Source organism: Drosophila eugracilis, unplaced genomic scaffold (assembly GCF_018153835.1).
Source record: "Drosophila eugracilis isolate 14026-0451.02 unplaced genomic scaffold, ASM1815383v1 contig_90, whole genome shotgun sequence".
NCBI lineage: Eukaryota > Metazoa > Arthropoda > Insecta > Diptera > Drosophilidae > Drosophila > Drosophila eugracilis.
In genome coordinates this window covers 10863858-10882076 of record NW_024573812.1, presented here as the reverse complement: position 1 = coordinate 10882076, position 18219 = coordinate 10863858, and the positions used below count along the sequence as shown (strand labels likewise).

The 18219-nt window shown below is 39.4% G+C and overlaps 1 protein-coding gene across 1 annotated transcript in view; it reads left to right on the top strand.

The window, feature by feature from the left end:
* The window catches only part of LOC108114892 (low-density lipoprotein receptor-related protein 6), a 32634-nt gene that overhangs the window by 7106 nt on the left and 7309 nt on the right, over positions 1 to 18219 (top strand).

Genomic DNA, 18219 nt, shown 5'->3' with positions numbered 1-18219 from the left:
GCTCGTTGGCAAAAGATCCTTAAACTTCATAGTTCAACTGTCTTCGCTAGACGGACACTGCTAATTTATTTCATTTTGTACCTCGAAACTCGCTTCCTATCTTAAGAAAAAAAACCAATTTAAAGTTTATTTATGGCTTTTATTATTTTATACCCTTCCTATATTTGGCATTTTTGCTGTTGCTCCTTTTTTATTTTACTGGCGTTTGTCAATTTTTAACCTGTTGTGCATACTAATTTGTCCGCCAGCTTGATGATTTTTTGTTCGTATTTGGTTTTCCATCTTGACTGTCCCTGGAGAGCGTCTCCCCGTATTCCATAATTTAAGTGACACTTTGGGATGATTTGTGGCCCAAGCGAAAACGCCTTGGTTGATTTTTTAATTAACTTTAGACGAACGATAAATTAAGGCTACTTAAATATTTATTTCTTTTTTCTTTATAAGATCCTTTTGCCAATCGAAACTTTGTAGACTGGCAGCCAAGAAAAGAAGGAAAGAAAAAGAAATGTTCTGGCTAACGCATAAATTACACCACGATACCGAATTCCAGCAATCTCCGAGATTCATCAACATCATTAGTTATAGGTCGAAAAACCCGGCTGAAACCAGAAAACCACATAAACTAATTTATCACTCAGATGGTCCATGCTTTGTTTTAATGGTTTTTGATAGACAAAAGGGAAGAGTTCGATAACGCAAAAACCAAAAGCACGACGGGGCCAAAGAATTAAATTCCACGTTTTTTTGGTTTGGTATGGCTATAAAGCGTTGGAAATTGTTTATCAAGCCGTTGCCATAAATTCATATAAAACTGCAATGCAAAATGAAACTGCAACGCCAACGCAAAATCCAAAATGAGCAGACAGTTTAAGTAAACACAAAACGAGATGTAAACAGGCACTCAGATAAAAAACTCCGCTCAATTGTAATGATTGCAATTTTAAGTCAAGTTTATTTACGCATAAAGTTCGTTTGACTTTTTTATTAATAATAATTTAGTACAAAGATTACAGTAAACTTAGATAATTGAAACCCTTTTTAGGTTTTTAAGTTGCTGTAAAAATTTTCCCAACTGAAAAATCTGCAAAAACAAAACCATAGCTAAAAATAATGATTTTTAGGTTTATACTGTATTACCTATTTTTATATTTTAATAATATCTTCGGAATATTTCAATAACAAACTTAGATAAATAACAGCTTTTTAAGCCATTTAACTAGTTAATCTAAATGATTGGCTAAACTTTCCAAAACACTTTTCCAAATTCCAAATACAAAACTATAGCTAATAATAATGTTTTTAGGTATATATCTATATCTGTATAATTGCAGTCTTAAATATTTATTTGAAATATTTTATTGTTTTTAGTCACAATTTTCCACCGTGTACTCCCCGAACTCGTTTGCTTGTGTCGTTTGTTGGGAAAAGAGTTTCTGGTAGGCAGCACAAACAAATCATTGAAGCCGCTGCTGAGTGCGTGCGTTTAAATCTATCAATAGGAGCATTTGTAATTGTTACACTGGGCAGAGGCAATTCCGGTTGGTTGGGGGCCAATGGCTTATAACTTGGAATCGGAATAGGCAAGCCAGGGAGGGGGGAGGTGTTGTGTGCACATACGGTTGCAACAACACAAATCATTCTCTAATGCGTTGATATACAAATTGTTCGCCGTTTGTGTTTAATTTCTCCCTTATGGTCCAAGCATGCTAATTAACAGCCAACGATGTAGCATCCGCTCCTTTCTCTTTCTCAACGATGACTTCCTCTTTAAGTATACATATATGATATATACATATATATATATATATATAAAGCTTCCTCTTACTCTGTCACACAAGATGTGTGTCTGGCATGAAAGAGTCGAGGCTGTGGTATGCCATGTCATCTTAATAATGACATTTATTTGTAACGTGTTAAGATACTAAATTGCCACGGCCACATGCAACAGGCGGCACATAACCATAGCTGTGAGCGATTCATCTCCATTGGCATGTCACTATGGCATACCTGGACAAAAGCATATGAATATATATTACATATTTATATACATATATATATATGTATCCACCAGATTGCGGTTTGTCCCCTCATCTTCCATCAGAGTCTCGGCAATTTTCAACAATTTGCAGCCATTTTTGTGCAGCAACAAGAAAAGCTATAACAATTTCCACGACTACAGCTTGGTATGCGTAATAACTTTGGTACTGCCAACGAATTACACTGGTTAACAAACTTTTAATGCCAAGGGAAAAGTTTTTATTTTAATTCTGTAATCTGTAATCAGATATATACGTACGTATATATACGAGGTGTGTTCAAAAAGTAAGGTGACTTTTCAAATTTCTCGGGCAACATATTTTCGATTATCGTTTTTTTTGTTTTGTTATATTGGTACACTCTTCCCTAACATCTGTACCAAGTTTCAATGGAACATCCTCTTTTGTTTGGTTGTGAGAGGCGTAAAGTACAAGTTATTTTGCGAGCTCGGCGATTTTTGCTTTTCGGTCTTGGCTCGTCTGGGCTCTTCCATTGGGACGATTGGGCTTTGGTTTCGATATCATAACCATATACCCATGATTCGTCACCAGTTATGACCCTGAGTAAATCTGGGTCGTCGTTGACGTCATTCAACAGCTCTTGAGCGATGCTCATGCGACGGTTCTTTTGCTCAAAATTCAGCAATTTCGGAACAAACTTCGCTGACACACGACTCATACCAAAACGTTTGAAAAAATTTCATGGCACGAGCCAAGCGATATACCGACATCTTCAGCAACTTCCGATAGTGATTCGACGATTTTCCAAAACAATTTTCGTCACTGCTTGAACGTTTTCATCAGTTGTTGACGTGCTTGGGCGTCCAGAGCGAGGCTGGTCATTGGCATCTTCCGGCCATCTTGGATGAGTTTGTACCACTTGTACACATTTTTTTTACTCAGAACAGTTTCACCGTATGCCACTGTCAACATTTCAAGTGTTTCAGAGCACTTAATTTTATTTTTACACAAAATTTGATGCAAATCCTTTGATCCATATTTTCGATAGCAAAAAACGCCGAGCTCGCAAAACAACTTGTAACTTACGCCTCCACAACCAAACAAAGAGGATGTTCCATTGAAACTTGGTACAGATGTTAGGGAAGAGTGTACCAATATAACAAAACAAAAATCGATAATCGAAAATATGTTGCCCGAGAAATTTGAAAAGTCACCTTACTTTTTGAACACACCTCGTATGTTCGTAAAAAGTTAATATTTTTATTATTTTAAATTTTTAGAAAGGTCTTTAGACCCAACATGAAGAAAGTAGAACATAATAAAAAAAACCACGAATCGAGAATCAAAAGCGAGAGAGCGCTAGTTCCTATAATATATAATAATTTTGTTATAATATTTAATATTTTTAAAAACTTGATAGAGATCTATATACTAGAGCTAAAGCATCATTATTTGGCTATAAAAATCATATTAGCCTGCCTCCGTAGTAAGATTTTTATACGTTAATTTAGATAAACAAACTCAAATGCCACCTCTTTATACATTCTAGTCCTGGAAAACTCCACAAAAAATCTATATAAAATCAAGAAGAAACGACATAGCCGAGTGCCTAGAATATAAGATACCTGTTACTGTCTTACACAATTTTAAAACATTGAGAGGGGGCGTGGCAGGCTGCTGAAAAACTTGCGCTGCGTAGGGACCTCAAGAATCTTCATGCTAAATCTCAACTTTGTTTCTCTTATAGTTCCTGAGATATCACCGTTCATACGAACAGACGGTCAGTCGGACAGACAGATGGACCGACGGACGGACAGACGGACACGGCTTAACCGACTCGGCTATTGATATATATATTTATATATTGATACATATATACTTTATAGGGTCGGAAAGGCTTCCTTCTACCTGTTACATACCTTTCAACGAATCTAATATAGCCCTTTTCTCTACGAGAAACGGGTATAAAAAACAATAAAGTTCGTCATTTAATTAGTTGATATTTCATCCTAAATACCAATTTGTTTTACAATAACTCCATGGCCTGTTGGCCAGTGTACTTCAGCTCCTGAACCTGGACACCTCCTCCGATTCAGTTCAGCAATCAACCACAGCTGCCAGGGTGCGTGTGTTCCTCAGCTGGATCGTGGCAATTGTTATAATTTGCCGCATATTGAAATTGAATTGCCTCGATGGGAGAGGTGGTGAGGGGAGGGAAGAGAGGTGCCTATGCTTGCATGTATCACTCACTCGCTCACCTTCACGGTAAATGCAGTTGCGCGCTTGACTAATTTTGCATTCATGCCTGCACTGGGTGCAAACAGCATAGTTAGCCGGGTGTGTTGATGTGTGGCTGCTCCCACAAGTTTCCGTTTCCACTTGGCCATTCGATTGGCTGTTGACAGCAGGCTATTTGCCTTCTTGACTGTGGAGGGATAACGTTGATATAGTGGAAGGAATTCAAGATGGAATGTGATTTGAGTGGATTGTCATTGAAAAATTGATTTTGATGGTAAAATATTTTTTGGCAATATTTATTGGTTATTAAGAAAAGTTAGCTAATTTTTAGGATGCTTCTTGGGGATATATTATTTAATGGGTTCTGGGCACAACCTTTTATAAATTGGAAAAGGTTTGATTGCTAATATGACGTACATTAAACTTTCAAGGAAAAAGTTAGGTAAATATTGTGAACAATTTGTATATAGCACATCCACACTTTGGTAACTCCCCTTCAAATAAGATCAATGTATAAATTTCGCTTATGACACCTCAAACTTGACAACGGACAGGCGGTTAATATGCATAGCAGAAGGTGTCAAGTCGAGTCAACTCAACTCCACTCCACTAAAAGCGAGACAAAAACACGTTTTGCGACTAAGACGCGAGCATTTAAATACAAAAGAGCTCATTCGACGAGATTTAAACAAATCAGCTAACAGTAAATAACCTGTTGCGTTTGCGCCATTAATGTCGAACTTCATTATGCTGATATATGAGCTGGGGCAGGGAGTATAAAGCAAAATTTCAACCCAAAAAAGGTGGAAAATAAAGAACTTTTGGGATATTTCTTCAAAGTAATTTTACACCAGTAGACAACAACTTCATTATCACATAAGCTCAGATTACATGAGAGAGAGATATAGGGAGAGAGCTCCAAAACAAAACAAAAATATCTTTAAAACAAAAGGTAAAAAAAGCAGGCAACGAACAACAATGCAAACATAATCATTATCGAGATTATGGCCAAAATTTATCGAGAGCCACAGATTTCAAGTCCCTAACGAGTCCAAAAGATGCCTTCATGGCTTGTTTTTGTATATGCACTGAGAAAAAATATAAGGAAACTAAACTAAACCTAATTTCGAATTTTATTAAAGGATCTTTTGATAAATAACGGTGATACATTCATTTACTACTCTTTTAAACTTCCAATTCATTTCACAACAAATTAAGAAAAATAAAAACAAAATTATGATAGCATTTCTGGTAAAAGATAATAATATTAGGTATTCAACCCTTCTTGGTATCAAATCACGACTTAACTAATTGTTCTCTCTGTAAAGATACCTCTTCCTTTTACCATCGGTTAGCTTAGCTTGTTTTTGAGACACGGCTTGTTTGCTCTCTTCGTTTTTCCAGAGTTACCTGTGCGCTACCTGAGTTCCCCCAGCTGTTCACGAGCTTGGACTACGCCAGTGGCCAACCCAAGAGGTTATATCTCTCCCGCCCTAACCAAAAGATCTTAGAGTTGGGTTTTGGGTTTGTGTTTGGGTTTTTGGTTTTTCAGTTTTGTTTTTTTTTTTTTCGTTTTTTTTGTGGGCAGTGCCCACAAAACGCCTCGAGGCAGTCGCACTCGCCACACAACAAGCTGTTTTATGGCCAAATCCAAAGCCAAAGCCGAAGCTGAAGCTCGTTTGTGTATCTGGCTTTGTCCCTAAACAAAAGCCCAAACAAGACAACAACAGAGAGCGTAAAGAATTTGTATAAATAAAAGCGTGTAGGGGGTAACAAGCGAGTATAATAATTAAAATGGAATCAAATGGCATGGATAGGGCCACCAAAGTAATCTCTGAAAAAAGAGGCTAAGATGGTAGCCCGCAAGACTCCATTATAAATGCTAAATTTGTCAACTGAATGCAAACATTGTTGCCGATTTATTTGCATGTGAAAAGCAAAGCTCTCTCGCCTACAAAAGGAACTAATAAAAATCTAAAGTATGAATAAAATTCAAAAGCAACTAGTTTAGATAGTTGGACTTGTCTAGGATTTTCCACTTTTGTTATGCTAAATGTGGGAATCATAAATTTGAAACAAATTAACATGAGTGTTGGAGATAGAAAACTTTGCGGATATTAAACTGGAGGCATAAAACACCCATTAGGTCAGTCATAATGTAGACACGCTTGTTAGAAAACATGAATATTTGAAGTATATTTGAAGTTGCGTAAACATACACTTGATAGTTATCGTGTTACACTCAACATAAAAACCTTTGAAGCGTCTTAAAACTAATGCCCTTAAAGATGACTTGAGTATTTGCAAATGAATTTGTAATGTTTGGATGAGTTTAATATTTGCCTTCATCGGTGACAGAGCAATTAGTTAGCCGGCACTTTCCTTTGGCCATCATAAATCCAAAATTGGTTTATAAATTACCATGGCAATTGGCAATCGCAGCAGCCACAACAACCACAACGGGGCTAAGGCAAAAAGTAAATGGCAATAAAATATCAATTTGCAAAACTTGACCATCCATCGGTGGTTGGAGGCAGTTCTTTTGGCCGAAGGAAGACATGAAGATGGAGTTGCAGATGCAGATGTATGTTTGGGGCCAAGGCAAAAAAGAGGGGGCCAATTGCAAAGGTGATTTGTCTGCCAGCAAACTGGCTGCTCTCCTGCTTGGAAATTTACTTTTACAACACCCAAGACTGAAGCTCGGGATAATTTATGCTGTAATTTATAACCAAGCTAGGCAGACAGTCCCGGCCCGGGCCAACACATAAATCCATACATGGCCCAGACTTTGGACTGTATGTGGCAATTAAGCAAAAGTAAATCTCGATGTCAGTTTCGCGCTCGCTGTACAAAAAAATGTTCAATTCCAATTCACTTCAATCAGTGTACAAATACTTGGTACTTGGGCCGCGGCAGGCAGTTCAATAATTCAATATAAATCAATTCCATCTGCCATGCGGTGCTAATGGCCACAAGTGGTGTAGACCCAGTCGTCTCAATTGGCAGTCTCTCGGCTGTACTGCTACAGCTACTGCTGTAGGTATACATTTTCCTCCTCTTTTTGTTTTGTATTTTCCAATTCCAGGGCTCTCGAACTTGTAGTTGGTTTATTTGTACATGTGTACAAATTTTTATTTTGCACAATGTTTGCTTCTGACAGCTTTAGAGAGGGACTGGGAATGGGAATGGGAAATGGGGCTGGTAGTGATGGGCTCTGGAGGACGCCCCGGACGACTTGCTGGTAACTAATTGAATGTCAATTTGTTTGTTGCCTCGCTCCCTGAACGAACTTGTATGTGGATGCTACTCATTTTGTATGCCTGTCAGACAGCGACAGCAGTCCGCTCAAGACTTCATCCGCATTAACATATTGCCTTTTTTTATTTGCTGCAAACTCAATATTGAACTTGCATTATAGGCCGTGCAATCACTGCGGATGTACGAGTTTTATATGTAGTTCCATTACGACTTACTTCTATTTAACAAACTTATTTTATCGCAGTTGTGTTTCCTTGCTTTTTTAAATAGGCAAATATTTAGGCAGCCGGGTGGGGTTGTCTTTGTTTACCGTACGGTATGGCCCCGTTATCTAGCTATCTGTTATAGAGCCTCGGGCGGTATTAGGAATTTAATTAAAACAAACCACGATTTGGTGAAACTGTTGGGATTAATTTGTTATTGGAAAACAGGGGTTGACATTCGCTGGAGGACGAATAGGGGTTGTCACCAATACTTGGAGTTTTCTATTAAAGGCTGATTTAGATTCATCGGGAATTTGTAAACTCTGGTGGATATCTTTCGTAAACGTTTATGGTTATCTTTCTGTAGATAATAGGTACAAAAATAACGATATGTATACATGTTTTTTACAGTAATAAGGTAAACGATATCGAAAGTCGTTTTTATTAAGTACTACAAAATATATAATACACTGATTTAAGATAATATTTATGCAAGTTCCATAATACTGTACTACTAAAAACATCTTTTTAAAATGGAAACTACTTATAATAAGCATAAAGACAGTTTATGCAGTTTAAATGGGATACAAACATGTATTTGATAAGCTTTTGATACAAAGATATGACAAGGCTTTATGCAGGCTTGTTAACGTTATCGATAATTCTGCGTATATATATATATAATACATACATATATACCGCGGCATAATGAATATAATGAGCTCCCGCTCAGCTGGCTGCAAATTAATTTAAATCATCAAGCTGGCGCGCAAGAATATTAAATTTACAAGTTTTTTTTGCCGAGCTCTGCAACTACATGGCTTACCTGCTCCGGCCCCCTGTCCTACCCCCAATGGGCTGCAATTCATAGCCAGCGAGGCACACAGCCCCGCAATCTTGATGGGCAACACTTGAGTGCAGCAACTACAACTACTGCACTACAACTATGCTCGTGTACGGCGGACGAACGAGGCATATTGCCATAAAATTAACGGATGCTGGCTGGATGGCGTAGTGGTCCAAAGGGGCGAAGGAGGGGCAAGAGCTGTAGCTGTAGCTGGGGAATGGAGCTGGGGCTAGGGCAGGAACGGGGTTGGTGGGGGCAGCAAGAGCTGCAGAAAATATTAACACGATATTTTCCAACCAAGATTGCTTTAGCGTTGGAGGGTGCCAGTAAACTGGGAATAATTGAGATCAACATACTGGTTTGGGTGAAAAAACAATATATTATAGCAGGGCTTAGCTAATTAGTTGATAGAATTATGAATTGAGGGTCCTGTTTTACTACGGCTAGATCTATTCCTTAATTCTGGATGATCTAGTTTTTAGGACTATTTTCTACCATCTGTTTTTATATTTATAGAATGGGATGTTGTTCTTATTATATATGACACTTTATATTATTACAATAATTTTTCCCTTTCGACAAAAAACTATTTTTTGTCAGTGTGCTGATGCTGCTGTTGTGGCTTCGGTGCTTCTGCTGATTTTGCCGCTGCTGCTGTTGCTGTTCCTCTGACCAACCCACATCGTTATCATAATATGAATGGTGGTGGCCCCAGTCGTGCCATCGCTGGCTGTGTGGGCGGGGCCGCCTCCATTTTCTACCTTCCACCTCAGCTTGATTATGAGTGAGTGTGCCATAGCCATGAGAACAGAACAGAGCACAGCCGTACTGTACTGAACAGAAACATTGAGCATGGTCATGTGCTTGTCAGTGCCCATTCCCCACCAGCGCTTACTGCTGCCTGCTGACATGTGGGTACAGTGTTTCCTCGACGGCCCAAACCCCCAGCCAACGCAGCCCCATCAACCCTGTACATCCTGATAATGATGCAGCACTTTATTCGCTGACTAGGCTTGTCCCTCGTCGCATCCATATCCGTATCGGAACTCGTCCTCGGAACTGCAGGAGCTGCGCTTGCATTTCGCTCTCGCCATCGTTGGCACGTATTTGGCACAAGTATTTAATTAGGAAGTTCTTACGTGTAAGCGCTTTAACTAAGCTCTCGTACAATGATTTTTTAGAACGTTTATATCATCACAAAATATGCGAAAAAGTGCTTAACTAAGTTTTAATTAAAATATGAAAAATAGTTGGGAAAAATGCTTAAATTCTTCGAACTTTTGACAAAATTTTCATGGAAACTTGTTGGTAACTAAATCTAATTTAAAATGGCTTTCGTGTGGGAAAAACTTTTCATATTTAAATTGGGTCAAGCTGAAATCGCAGCACCAAATGGAAAAAGGGTTAGAGATTAATATTCCAGATTTAATTAGAGATTTAATAAACATAACAGATTGAAAATGAAACCATAATAATCAAGCTAAAGTTATTATTTTGTTAAGTTTTAAATAAGATACTTAAAACAGACTATAAAAATACCTCAACAGAAGGTGTGCCCCATAATTTCCCACTCAAAATGATAATTGGCCCTGTCGATCGACCATTCACAAGCCATAACAATTCCTCTTAGATATGCCAAGAAGCACTTGGAGGAGTCTCTTGTTGAAATTGAAGTTCGTCTTCCTTGACTCGAAATTGATGCAAATTTCTATGGCCCAAAGGCTGATGGTTAGGAACCCCAATCCAAATCCCAATCCCAAGCTAGGCAAAGCAGCAGCAGCTGACCTCTCCACACCTCAAATAAACTGAAGGCCCCCTTCTACCGCCCGACCATAGTGAACGACGACGATTTGCTTTTGGGCCACTGTCATTTCCAGAACCAAATCTCCTTCAACGAGCTCTTGGCCCACTCGAGTCTTTGGCCCCTTAACCCTCCGGCGACTAACCAATGAGCTAAGGAAATATTCTCAAAAAAAAGAGGAGAAGAACGCCTCCGCCTCCGATTTGGCTGATAGATGTACCTTGTTCTGACTCCCAACTCTGTGCAACTGCATCCCAGCATCTTTGTGGCCCCGCAAGAGTTTGCTGCATGTCTGCGCCTTTTTCATGTTGTGTCGTCTGTCTGTGTGTGTGTGTGTGTGTATTTTTTCTTCCGTTTTTCTGTTTTCTGTTGGGGCCACAGCACGTTTTCCGTTTGGAAAAGATAACAAACCCAATCGTTTGTGCAACATTTTCAACAGTTTTGGCACGATTCCTACCACAACGCTTCTGCTGGGCCCTCCCTTAACCCCTCTCTTCCTTTTGTCAACTAGCTATCTCTTTCAGCATGGCACCAATTTGAGGAATGCTTTCTGTTGCTGTGGCTGTACAGAGAAAGAAATAGGGGTTTTAAAAAGTTAAGCAAAGTTAATTTAATGGTGTTTTTGCATTTTGAAAAAGGTATTATTATAAAGATCTTTAAAAAAAGTTCAAAATAATTTATAGACTTGATTCACTTGACACTTCTGAGGTGTAGTTGGTTTTTTTCTTAACTTAAGATTCAGAATTTTTAGGAAGTTTAAGCTCGTTGTTTTATATTTTTTTTTATTAATCTTTAATTTAAATCACATCTTTTAGAGTCTACTACTCCTTTTAGTAAATGATTTAAAGCACACTAATCGAAATGAATGGAATTATGGGATCGTTATCTTTTAACCATCCCCAAATGTAAAATCATTTGATAAAGGATATCAAGCAGTATGTCTATAGAGTTCTTCTATTCCGCAAAGTAAAAAAATAATCGTTTTACAGTGTCTTAAGTCTTACTTTTGAAAGGAAGTTGCGTTCTATGAAACATTCCCGTTCCAATTTAGCCTTACTTTATTTCCAGTGTAGCTTTAGCGTGGCCAGCTTCTTCTTTTGGCTGCTCTGCTCCCCCAAAGCTCGAACGAGTTGAATTTTGGCAAGTCTTTCCCTTCCGAACGTGCAAATTGCATGCTGTGCGAGTTAATGGCGTTTCGCAGGGGATTTTGTTTTTGGGGGCGGGGGAAAATGGGTGTTGATGCTAACGAGTTGAGAGAAAATAAAGTTCATTACTTCATTTTTTTTTTTTTGTTGTTTTATTTTTTGTTATTCCTCAGTATTTTTTATTTGGCCCGGCACGTCGTCTTCTTCTGCGTTTTTTGTTCGTGATGGCTAGCAACATACACTCATACAAATATACACCTCGGAAAAGAAAGGAAAATCCAGTTTGGGGTTGAACAGGGATATCCATCTGCATAATATTTAAATGCTCCATTCCATCAAGCAAATGGAAAGATCGTCGCATCCGTCCACCGCCCATTGTAATATAATGTTGAGGATTTTTTTAAATAAAACATGAGGCCTCGCCAGCCAGCCAACAGCGGTGGCAAAACAATGGCTGAGCAAAATGCTCTCGGCCCCTTTTTCGGGCACAATTGCAATTTCCACTTTTGGCTTCGACTGGCGGCTATATCCATATAGCTTCAGCCCACAAATGCATCTGCAGAGTGTTCTACTATATACTCGTACTCGTTGTTGTTGTTGTTGTTTTTTTTTTTTGAGCCGCCGTCGAATGAAGTTGATGATGTTTGCCCGATAAGTGGGCAAAAGGACTGAAGAAGCATCGGGCTGTGGGCAATTTTCAACGAGCTGGGATGGGCTGATGATCTGAGCTGCAGATTTATCCTTCAGCAGCTATACTACACAGCCTGTGTTTATGATGAGGCTGCCTTTCCGGGTCTGCGTATTTTGTTTTTGGCATAAATTTTAATACAATCATAAGTCTGGCAGGCAGGCGGGCCAAAACTTTAGCCACTGGCTTTCGGTTATAATTTTAAGACCCTCTTATGATTTCATATAATTTTTGCCTACAGTTTTACCACTATATTTATAAAGTTTAAATTATTATTTATTAGTTTAAATTTTTAGAAATTCAAAATGAAATATAAACATAAAATATAATAATAAATAAAAAATATAAGAAAGCTATATATTTCCGGATATTTTTAAGAACAGAACACAAAAATCCTTTGACTTTGAAAAGTTAATCTGGAAAACTAGTTTAATATTCGTAGAAGTTGAGTTGCCCGAGAAACTCTCACAGACGATTAAAGTTCTTGTCTTTCCCAGTTTTTCCTGGTCTCTTAAATGTTGCTTTGACCAAGTGGTGGCTGGCAGCTTGTTAACTGCCTGGGCGAGCTCTGATGAGGATGTGGATCCGGATGCAGCCAGTCATGTTTATGTTTAACTTTTTAAATGTTAATGCTGCGAGCCGAGTTTTAATGCATTTTAAGTTGCTGTTTCTGTTGCTGCTGGTTTCGCCGGCTCAGTTCGGTTCGGTTTTCGTCCAGTTTGTCCGTTTCTCCGGTTCGCTTCAGTGGACATGCCATCAAAATTCGCCATGCTGCTGGCTACTTACAATTTTCCATGGACATTATCGGGCCAGGACAAGCTGATTTCCATTTTGGTGTGTTTTTTGCTCCACCACAGAGATTATTTAGCATTTTTCCCGCATCCGTCGCCGGGCTCATACGATTTGTGGTTTGTTGATTTTTCTCATTCTCCCCTTTCCCGCTGTTTTTGGCTCAGCAACATAATCATTATGGTAGCGGTGCTGCCATCCGTCCAAGTTCCAGTCTTTTAGTTGGCAATTGGCGTTGCCTGGACCATCACAGCGTATTTATTTTAACGTTAATGGCCAGTTGTCATATCGGGTGAGCAGACAGTCATCCCGCAGCTTCATCCCTCATCATCATCATCATCATCATCATCATCAGCATCAACTCTTGCCACGTTTTTTCCGCAGCACGCGGCGATTACATTTTAAGTAGGTGTGTGAACATTTTCGTGTCAGTGGTTTCGGTTTTAATTTAAAGCTGTCAGGGATGCTGGAACAAGATTAACCAGGGTTGTGCTCTTTTTGTATTCTGCCTCGTTGCTACTTTTCAGGGAAGGCTTACTTACAATAGTTATTCAGGGTTGTCAGGACAATCACTTATGCTCTGTGTTCGGGTTTATTTTCTTTTTAATTGAAAACTGAAGCTACAAAAAATAAACAAAAGATAGTAATCAAATGTTAAAAATACAAAGAGAGAATACTTAAGCTTTCAAGACAGATGGTTTTTTACTAAGAGATAAAGAAAACAATGACAAAAAACAAATAAACACTCCACGTAAAGCTTCTTAGATATTAAAATCCAATAAAAATTTATCTAAAATATGTTTTATTTGTTGAAAATATAAACTAAATAAAGTATAGATGTCTATTTCAAACTTCAAAAGTGCTAAACTAAAAAGAATGGTCGACATCTATGATGTCAAGCTTAAATGTTATTATTTAACGAAAGTTTTTTCACTTCCATTAATTATAAATTTCTTGCTTAAATTAAGGCAGCCTCCCATATGCTTAAAACAAAATCAGTTCCTTCTGTATATACTGTCCTAGCAACGAAAAGTAAAAAATCAGATTTGAAAACAAGCAGCAGTCCCAAAAAGGTTCTGCTGGAGTCTCAGGTTGCAGCCAAAAAGAGAAGAGTCTGTCCTCGTCCTTGTTAACCATTAACAATTTGGCAAACTGGAAAGGAAAAAGGAGAAGAACAACAACGAAATCAAGAAGACAGAAAACCAAACTTCATCATCAAGAGAGAGAGAGAGAGCGGAGGAGAACCAGAACCAGAGCTTCATCATCAAGGTGATCATCGGGGAGGACGAAGACCATGATTATTATTATCGTACGCAGGCAACCAAGCATATGTGTTAACTTGAAGTTAAGTGGATTCGCTGGAGGATTCTCCATTCTCCGCTCCAGCAGAAGAACATCTTGCATCCAATCGCCTTTTTTCCTCTTCGTGTTGATAATTTAAATGAGTGAACTCCTGGGTCTAGATGGCTGCTTGGTTGGGTTGGCCTGCTGCTGCTGCTGGTGCTGCTGCTTGGTTTGCGGATCCCTGGCTGGGTCTCCTCTGGTATCTTGGCATTTTTATCTCTACCTTTTTTTCGTGAGCTTGTTGTTCTCATGTTTCCTTCGTGTTGTATGTAAAATGCGCAGAACATTGAGGAGCAAAAAGTTGGAGAAGGAGGCCAAAGTTTTGCCCGCCACAACACATCCTAAATTTTCACAAAATTGCTTTCTTTCGTTGGCTTTGTTCGGTTGGCCTTTTCCCTCTGCCTGCCTGAGTGTTGTCTGTTCGAGGAGTTTTGCTTGAATAACTTTTGGCTGGCTTTCGTGGCAGGTGCTCCTCCTTCACCTTCGGGTTTTTTTTAATACCTTTTCCTTCTCTCCTTTTCCAATTCACATCGCTCTCCTGTTGCTCTCCTTGTGTTGGCCATTAGGGCGGAACTGGCATGTCAACGCCTGATTGACGAAACAATGAATAAGTTGTGAATATTATGCAGCTGGCTCTGAGATTGAGGATGTAGAAAACGCCATCAGACAGTGATGCAAATGATGGGCTAGAGTCTTATAATTATAAAATGAAATAACAAACTTCCATGGAACTAAATCAGAGATTGTCTTTGAAAAAGTCGCTTGGAAAAATGTTTGTACATTTTGTTACCTTAATAATCTTAAATATTTTCAAAATATTCAAAAATTAGGAAACTTATCAATTACAAATTTGATTTAATCCAATTGATAAACTTCAAAATATATTTCTTATATAGCAAGTGAGTTCGTTTCCATTTGTAGAGGCTTGACTGTGTTCACAAAAACCGAGGCAGGGCGAACCTAATGGAAAAGTTTCTGGAGCCCAGAGCTGGCCAAGCTCCCTTTTCGCTGCCACACTTGTTAACGCCTTTGGACTCGGATAGCTGCCGTCTCCATTTACTTGGTGGAATTGCATTTGCTGCCAACCAAGTTTTCGCAGTTCCTGCTCGTTGGCTTGGCATAGTCGTCTGGTCTGGTCGGGCCTGGCATGGTCTGGTCTGATATTCTTGGCCTGGCTTTAACTCTTTGCCTTCACCTCCGTTGCCAACTTTACGTTTTGTCCCGCAATTTGCCATGGACATTGCTGGAGCTTGTCGTCTGTCGTTGGTCGTCTGGCGGCTTGAAGGTGCGAGTAATTGATAAAAAGCATGTTACATATATAATTTATTGAGCATTCAGCCGGCACTCCGGCACATGATGCATGTTGGGTTGAGATGTGGCGGACGCCTAATGGACGACAGTTGATAACAGCCTCGTTTATGCACGTACAGTTCTCCAGTTCTCGGGGCACTTGAAAACTTTGTTACCTCAAGTAGCTGATTTTCTTTTCTCCTCATGATTCTCCGGACTAGGATGATGCTAATGCTACAGCTCTTGTGGCTAGCCACTTGGCTGGCAACTTCATCTCTACTTTATGATTTCTGTCTCTGCCAACTCCCAACTCCCCCTCTTGTATACTATATACTTATTTATTTATGTTCAATTTGATTATGAATGCCATGCAGGATTCGAAGTGCTCCCAGCTCAGCTCTGGAAAAAAGGGGTCATGACAAAAGCAGGGCACATTGCTCCTTTCAATGCTATTTTAGTGCAGCCTTTTTTTCCTTCTTCAGCCTTCTGCTTTTGCACATTTAATTAAAAATTATTCATGAGCGAAATTAATTATGGAGCGTGGCAGTAAAACCCAACAGCGCACTGCACGAAAAAGGGAGCGATATTAATGGCTGGGATTTAAGGAGAAAGCTCCTATTTTTTTTCAAACTACATTACTTTAGTGTGATTACACTATTATAATAGAGAATATAGGTATGGTTATTAGAAAAAAACGATCAGGTTGATTGTTTATGTTACATCTGAACTATTAAGAAACCTGAAAACCTTTAAAGATTATATTTGATATTTCGATTAGGTATTTGGTGCACATTGGCAGGACATTTGAGCTTATTTTTTCACTGTTTTAAAAAGTTTACATTTTAATCTTTACTTTAAGTAAGTCGGTAGGAACTATATTTTAAAATATTGATTAGAAAACTATTTAATGGTTAGCTTCCTCATTAGCAATTCCCCCATGGCAGCCCCTTATTTCACTCAGTGCAGTCTGTCCTTAACCAACAACAACAACAACAACAAGTACGACAATAATGAGCTCATGCAAAACGCGAGCAACAAAAACTACAACGGCGACGATGGGAGGCCAGGAGTACAGGCTGTAGGAGTAGCATATCGTACGGATGGTTGACTAGATGGTAAGCCAGCCAGCCTTCCTGGCAGCCAACTGGTGAACTGTTCTGCTATTCTACCGGCTGCCTATTTAGCCGGGCCAGGCTCTTCAACACATTTAAATAGCTGCAACTTCCGTTGCAACTAGTGCGACGACGAGCTGTGCCACCCACATTTCTACGGCAGGACTCGAGTGTTGCCAGGGCCGGGATGCGGATGGAGTGGCAGCATCCTGCCCCAGCTAGTGCTCACTTAAAGTTTACTACGCTACCCTCACGATATATACACACTATCCACCGGATCCATAGAGTTCCCCGAGATCCCCACCTCCCGCCTCCCGCTTCAGTTGGCTAACAATAACAGCACTTGCACTCATTTAGCATTTAAGTGCAGTTGCTGCTACCCTACTGCCAATGGTGGAGGAGCCAGCGCCAGCTCCAGAGACTCCACCTGGACCATTGGGGGTCGCCATGTGCCGTGGCGTTCAAAATTGTCGACTCGGTCATCCAAATTATGCCATTTTGCCACAAGCCACATGGAAGGGAGGAAGCCACCCAACCAGAGTCAGTGCCAATCGTCAAGCCGCATCATTCACATGCGCATCCGTTGCCCATTTCTATAGCATCCTGGTTTTTCCAACTTCATCTCGCCCCTTTTGCCACTCCTACTCCGGCTACTGCTCCCAATGGAGAAGCCTCTTGTCCCGACCCGAACCCACCCCAGTTGTATACATTAATAATTAAAATATTTTCCCAAGTTTGAATGAAGTGCAGGCAGGAGGAATCAACGGGTTACGCCACGGTTCCATCTCTGGCTTCGTCTGCATTTCAATTTCGGTCGAGTGTGTGAGCGCCTACTACACTGGGCGAAGAAGTGTTGACGAAATACGAATTCTAAAATCAAAATCATGAACTCTTACACAATAAATTTTAAGAAGATTCCAATCTAAAGAAATCTAAATTGACAAACATCTTAAACCAAAGGAATGTATGTAAATCGTGTAAGCTGAGAAATCTTACAGAATCAAGCAAGCAGTTTCTAAGCTGGCTTAAGCATTACATAATGCTAACAAAACGGGGATTAAGATTATTTCTTGTGGGTAGAAGAAGAAACCTTTCTAGTTTGATTTTTATATTTTCTTTTTGTGTAGAGGAAAACGAGATGGTGGGACGACTTCTCATCTTGGCTGCGGTACTCGACTTGATGAGCATGTCTGCTGATGTTGTTTTTGTTGCTGTTGATGTTAATGTTGATGTTGTTTTTGTTTTTTGGTTTTAAATTTTTGTTGGTAATGATGTTGATTTCTTAACGCTTCACTGCCATCTGCGAAGGAGCATAAAAAATGTGAATAATATACACGGATTGCAGTTAAGTGCTGGTCGTCGTAGTCGTAGTCCCCCCTTCCGCAAACAGCAACGTCATTGTCAGCATCGAGTAGGGATTACGGTGTACATTAGTTTCGAATGATAACGATATAGGATTCCCGCATTAGCACTATTACCGAACCATACCAGAACAGCTAGGCAAACA